The sequence below is a fragment of the Grampus griseus genome (assembly GCF_964374135.1).
Source record: "Grampus griseus genome assembly, chromosome: 3".
NCBI lineage: Eukaryota > Metazoa > Chordata > Mammalia > Artiodactyla > Delphinidae > Grampus > Grampus griseus.
In genome coordinates, this window is record NC_139019.1 from 171,017,651 (window position 1) to 171,023,725 (window position 6,075).

A 6,075-nucleotide genomic window follows, 5' to 3' on the forward strand; every position below is an offset into this window, starting at 1 on the left:
AGACTCCGCGCTCCCGATGCAGGGGGCCCAGATTTGATCCCTGGTCAGGGAACTAGATCCCACATGCTGCACGGCGTGGCCAAAAAAAAAAAAAAAAAAAGGTAACTGGAAGCGATTTAACTTTGCTATGGAGAAAATGAATGATTGATCAGGATTACATTTGATTTGTAGAGTTTACTCCGAACCTACTCAAAGAAACTCATCAGTTGGGGGGTGGTGAATCTGGGTTTAGATGCTGTCTTTCATCAACAAAGACCCAGGGGCCAGGGGGCAGGTGGAAAGGTCCATGTAACAGACAACCACAGACTGGGTGGCTTAACACGGGCAGGAACTGACGCCCACATTCTGGAGGCCTGAGTGCAAGGCTGAGGTGTCACAGGGCCCTGCTCCCTCTGAGACCTTTGGGGGGACCCTTCCTGCCTCTCCCAGCTCAGTACTGTTATTTACTATATTAGGATTGAAGACAGAAAATTTTGAAACATTTGTTAATGTCATTTAAAAAATAAACTCATTACATTTGAACTTTTTTTTTTGAAGTATAGTTGATTTACAATGTTACGTTAGTTTCAGGTGTACAGCAAAGTGATTCAGGTATACATACATGTATATCTATTCTTGTTCAGATTCTTTTCCATTATAGGTGTTTTTTTAACATCTTTATTGGAGTATAATTGCTTTACAGTGGTGTTTCCATTATAGGTTATTAAAAGGTATTGAATATAGTTCCCTGTGCTATACAGTAGGTCCTTGTTGTTTATTTTATATACTGTAGTGTGTATATGTTAATCCCAAATTCCTAATTTACCCCCCCTTCCCCCTTTGGTAACCATAAGTTTGTTTTCTCTGCCTGCATTTTAACGTTTTTAAAAACCACATTTTCCAAAAATAAAAATAAAAATAAAAGGATGAGTGACATTCCTTTCATTTTTCGAATCTCTGACTTGTGGCTTCAGAGAAGAGGAGCTGGATTCGCCCGTGGGCTCCTTTGCAGCAGGATGACTTGGACCCGAGACACAGATTGAGGGTGAAAGGTTTACCCGGGAGGCGGAAGGCATAAATGAGCAGGTCACAGCCGTGGGCAGTCAGGAGGGCTCAGTCCCTCGAGGACCCTGCCTCAGGTTGTCTGCCCACGGGGGGTGCGCTGGGGGCATTCATCCTCCAGCTCACACACCTGGGCTGGGGGCCGGGGGGCCTTGACTCTGCCCTCAGGTGGAGAGTGCTGGTCTGTGTGCCTGCGTCTGTGTGTGTGGACGTGCGTGTGTGTGTGTGTGTTTGTGGGGAATGTGTTTGTGTCTTGTTATGAGTTGAATTGTTTCTCCTCGTCACCCCCCCCCAAATTTGTATGTTTAGGTCCTAAACCCTAGGACCTCACGGGGAGCATATTTGGAAATAGGGTCATTGCATGTGGGATTAGTTAAAATGAGACTATAGTGGAATGGGGTGGTCCAAACGCAGTATGGCTGGTGTCCTTATCCAAGGGGGAGTTTGGACACAGACAAGACACACAGGCAGAGAGAACACCGGGGGTGGTTGAAGTGATGCTGCCACAGCCAGGGAACCACCAGAAGCTCAGAGAAGGGCCTCCCCTCTCCCCTTCAGGGGGACACCTCAACCTTGGACTTCCAGTCTCCAGAACCAGGAGAGAATAGATCTCTGTTGTTGAAGCCACCCAGTCTGGGTGCTTTGTTACAGCCGTCCCCAGACACACACACAGATGGGTTGTCCTGTCACCTGGCCAGTCTTCATCTCTGCTCCTGTGACCCCAGCCGTCACCAACCAGGTCCTTCACCCACAACCCAGAATGTCTCCCCACTGCCTTGTGGCTTCTGTTCACCCATCGGGTAAGCTGGGCATCTCGCCTCAAGCATCAGAAACCACCTCCGGCTGTCTCGAGACGGCCCAGGAATTCATTGGAATTGATTTTTCAGAGTAAATTGATATAGGAATTTAGCAGATACCCAAGGAATTGGTGAGAGGCTGGAGACCCTGAATCAGACCCCAGACCAGGAGTGAAGGTGGCTGTGAGGACCAAGAGATGCTAATAGAACATCATCTTTTAAAGCATCCTGCGTGGTGAGAGGGTAGGACGACGGCCTCACCCCTGGAGTGAGCTGGTGGGAGCTGGCTCCAGGCTCCAAATCCAGAACAGGACTGTTCAGTGGCTGTTTTAGTCTCCTGGGGCTGCTTAACAAATTAACACAAACACCGTGGTTTAAAAGAGCAGATCTGGGCTTCCCTGGTGGCACAGTGGGTAAAGAATCTGCCTGCCTAATGCAAGGGACATGGGTTTGATCCCTGGTCCGCGAAGATCCCACATGCTGTGTAGCAACTGAGCCTGTGTGCTGTAAGTAATGTGCTGCCACAACTAAGACCCAGTGCAACCACATAAATAATTTTTTTTTTTTAAAGAGCAGAAATTTGGGGATTCCCTGGCAGTCCAGTGGTTAGGACTCTGCGCTTCTGCTGCTGGGGGCCTGGGTTTGATCCCTGGTTGGGGAACTAAGATCCTGCAAGTCATGTGGCGTGGCCTAAAAAAAAAAAAAGAAAAAAGAAAAGAGCAGAAATGTATTCCCTCCTGTTTCTAGAGGCTGGAAGTCTGAAATCAGGGTGTCAGCTGGGCTGGTTTCTTCTGAAGCCACCAGGGAGAATCTTTTCCATGTCTTTCCCGGCTTCTAGTGGGTCCAGAAATCCTTGTCATTCCTTGGCTTGTAGACACACCACTCCAATCTTTGCCTCTGTGGTTACGTGGCCTCTCCCTGTGTGTCTGTGTCCAAATGTCCCTCTTCTTACAAGGACACCAGCCATTGCATCAGGGCCGCCCTAATCCAGTGCGATCTCATCTTAACTTGCTCACGACTGCAAAGACCCAATTTCCAAATAAGATTGCATCCCAGGTCCCAGGGCTCAGGACTTCAACATACCTTTTGGGGACCACAATTCCTAACAGTGGCTAAATCTGGGTGCACGTCTGTATGCGTTTCCTGGGGTGGCCGTAACAAAGTACCACAAACTGGGTGGCTCAAATCAGCTATTTATCCTCTGAGGGTCCTTCCTGCCTCTTCCAGCTTCTGGGGGCTCCAGGTATCCTTGGTTTGTGGACATATCCCTCCAGTCTCTGCCTCCGTTTTCATGTGGCTGTTTTCTCTATGTGTCCCTCTTCTTATAAGGACGCAAGGCATTGGATTTAGGGCCACCCTAATTCAGCATGACCTCATCTTAACTAATTACATCAGCAAACACCCTAGTTCCAAGAAGGGTCACATTCTGAGGTTCCAGGTGGATGTGAATTTGGGCGGATGCTATCCAACTCTCTACCTTGCCCAGGCCTTGGCCCCCGGTAGTGGGGCGAAGGAGCTCCTCATGGGGGCTCCTTGGGGACAGGTAGGACATTATATGCCCGATGCTCGGGTGACTAAGGCTTCCTGGTTTGGTGGGATTTTTGGGATTTTAGCAATGAAAGGTCCGGGTCTCAGGAGACCCGGGTATATTGGGGTGCTTGGTCACCCTACACTGTGTCTCAACAATGGGGGGTGGTGGATGCCAGAGAAACCACACAATGGCAGAAGGCCACCATCTGGGTCACATCTCACACAAGTCATGTACCTTGGCCTCCATCCGCTGAGCAGTCCTAGAGGAGGATCTGATTGGCTCATGCTGGGCCAATCAGAGATGGCTGGGAAGTCACATGGTACAGACCTGGTTGCTGGGGGCTGTTCTCAGAGGATGGGGAGGCCCCTGGGGTGAACAGTTTGCTCCGGAGTGCTTCTGCATCCTCAAGGCCTTGGTTTCTTCCTGGTGTCTTCTGGCCTCAGTTTTCCCTCCATAGCTCACAATGACCAAAGAGAGAAATCTGATTTGTCCCAATCACTGGTGAGCTTATGGCGCCAGGCCTCGCCTGCAGCCACTGGGATTGAGGGGCGGTGGTGCTGGGCCCACCCTCTACCCACTGGTGGAAGGCAGCAGCATTGGAGGTTTGAAGCTGGGAGACACTGGGCACGTCACTTGGCCTCTGTAATCCTCAGTTTCCACAGCTCGAAAATGGAAATGTATGTGTCCAAGTTCCTGCCCCACTGGGGCAGAGGCCTGGCTGCAGGGAGGGCTAATTCCATTCAATTCAACAAAAGCTAACCGGGGCACCCGCTTGTGTCTGTGGGCTGGCGCTGGACACCAGGACGCAGCCCTGATTCTGTCCTGGGGTCTCTCCATGCACCTGCCTCTTACAAGGGTAAAGGAACAGAAAGGGGTGCTTCCTGCTTGTCTCTTCCCCGAAATCTACAGCTGTTTGGGATTTATTGGGAGGCTGGGATGTTGTTCGACTTTCCCTGGTAGATGGGTAGGGGTGGGGGGAGGGGGCAATGTGGAGACTAGCTCATCCTCTTTGCAATGTTCTTATTATTTTATCGAGAGCCCCAAATGGGCTGTTTCCTACCCCAGCTTCCCCAAATGGTGTCCCCATGATCAAAGCCAAAAGGAAGCAGGAACATGTGGTGCACCTTTGAAGTGGGTTAAAAAAGAGGGAGCATGAAAGGCTGTTTGCTTTTTCAAAGATCCCAAGTGATTAGAGAGAAATATGTCCATTTGAGGCAGAAGGTCCTATGCTGGCAGGTCTTTTATTCACTAATTCATGGATTCTCATGATGTACCCGAGGGGGCTATCGTTAGTTACAACTTGCAAACGAAGATGCAGAGGACCCGAGGGGGTTAGTGACCTACTCATAGTCACAGAGCCTTTGGCTGGCACAACCCCAGTCCCGTGGCCTTTCTGCATTCTTTCCTTTGCACAAGCCCCCCTGCCTTTTACAGGGACAAGGCTGGAGCTCGGGTTTAAGGCTCAAATACATCTGGAGGAGAGGCCACCATGCCTCCTGCTCCCCTGGGAGTTGAGCACCTGTGGGCAGATTTTTTTTGAACGTCAAGAGTAGGTGCCTACAGGCACAGCAGTGAGCAAAACAGATTCAGTCCATGTTCTTGCACAGCTGGTGGAAGCCTTTGATTTGAAACAAAGTTAAGGCTCAGGTTGGAGAGGGTGAGGATGCAGTGAGAAAGGACAACAGGGGAACGTGGCTTGGGCTTCCCGGAGGCGGTGACATTGCAAGTGGGGCTGAAGGAGGAGGACTGGGGCAGGACAAGCCCTAAACCGTTGTCATTTCGCCGCCCCCCTCCAGTTTAATTCTCCTCCCCCGTTTTTGGCTGCTGAGACCATGGAAATCTTCTTCCCGTCTGCTAGATCTAGCTCTTAGCCCTTAGGGCCTAGCCCTTGGTCACTCTGCCCCAAGTCACCTTGTAACACCATCTGAAACCGTCGTGTCCATTTATTCACCGTCCTGTCCATCCCCCGGCTCAGCACTTAGGACTCGCTGGGAATCCATGCCAAGAGCCTAGCTCACCATTCTATTTTCAGAGCCGCTGGCAGGCACTTAATAAAGACGAGAATGAGTGAGTCTCCTCCAACGGTAAAAATGCCCCGCCGGAGGAGGCCCTGTCCCGGGGGGAGCAGACACTCACTGCAGGGCCCTTGCCAGTCGCCCCATCCCCAAGCTTCCTCTCGGTCCGGGGTGGACTGACAGTGCGTGAGCCAGCACTCTGCAGACGACACTTGTTGAGCGCCAGCTGCGTGCCAGGGCCCGTGCTCGGCCGGAAGGCCCAGCTGGACCAGTGCCTTGGGTGACCCCCTCCTTGGCTCCTCGCTTACGTCACTGTTTCTTAGGACGCGGAGAAGCGCCGCCAAGCCTCTCGCCCGTCGACCTAAAGTCCTCGCCCCTGCCGGTCCCACCCAGCCGACTCCCGCCGCCCGCTCCGGAAGTCGGCCTGCCCCGCGCTGACCACGCCCCGCGGCACCGCCCGGCCGTGACGTCAAGTGGCGAGACCTTGACGTCACAGGAGCGCGGTGGGGCGGTGTCCGGGCGACCGGCCACGCGTCGCCATGGCAACGGCAGGGTGGGCCAGGGCCGGCGGCAGGAGCCCCGCCTCCCGGGAGGGTGGATGGGGTCCGGTTCCTTCACCCCGCCCGTGCGCGCCCTCGCGGCCGCGCGCCTCCAGTGGTCCCGGGGTCTGCGGCCCGGCCGCGCTGGAGCG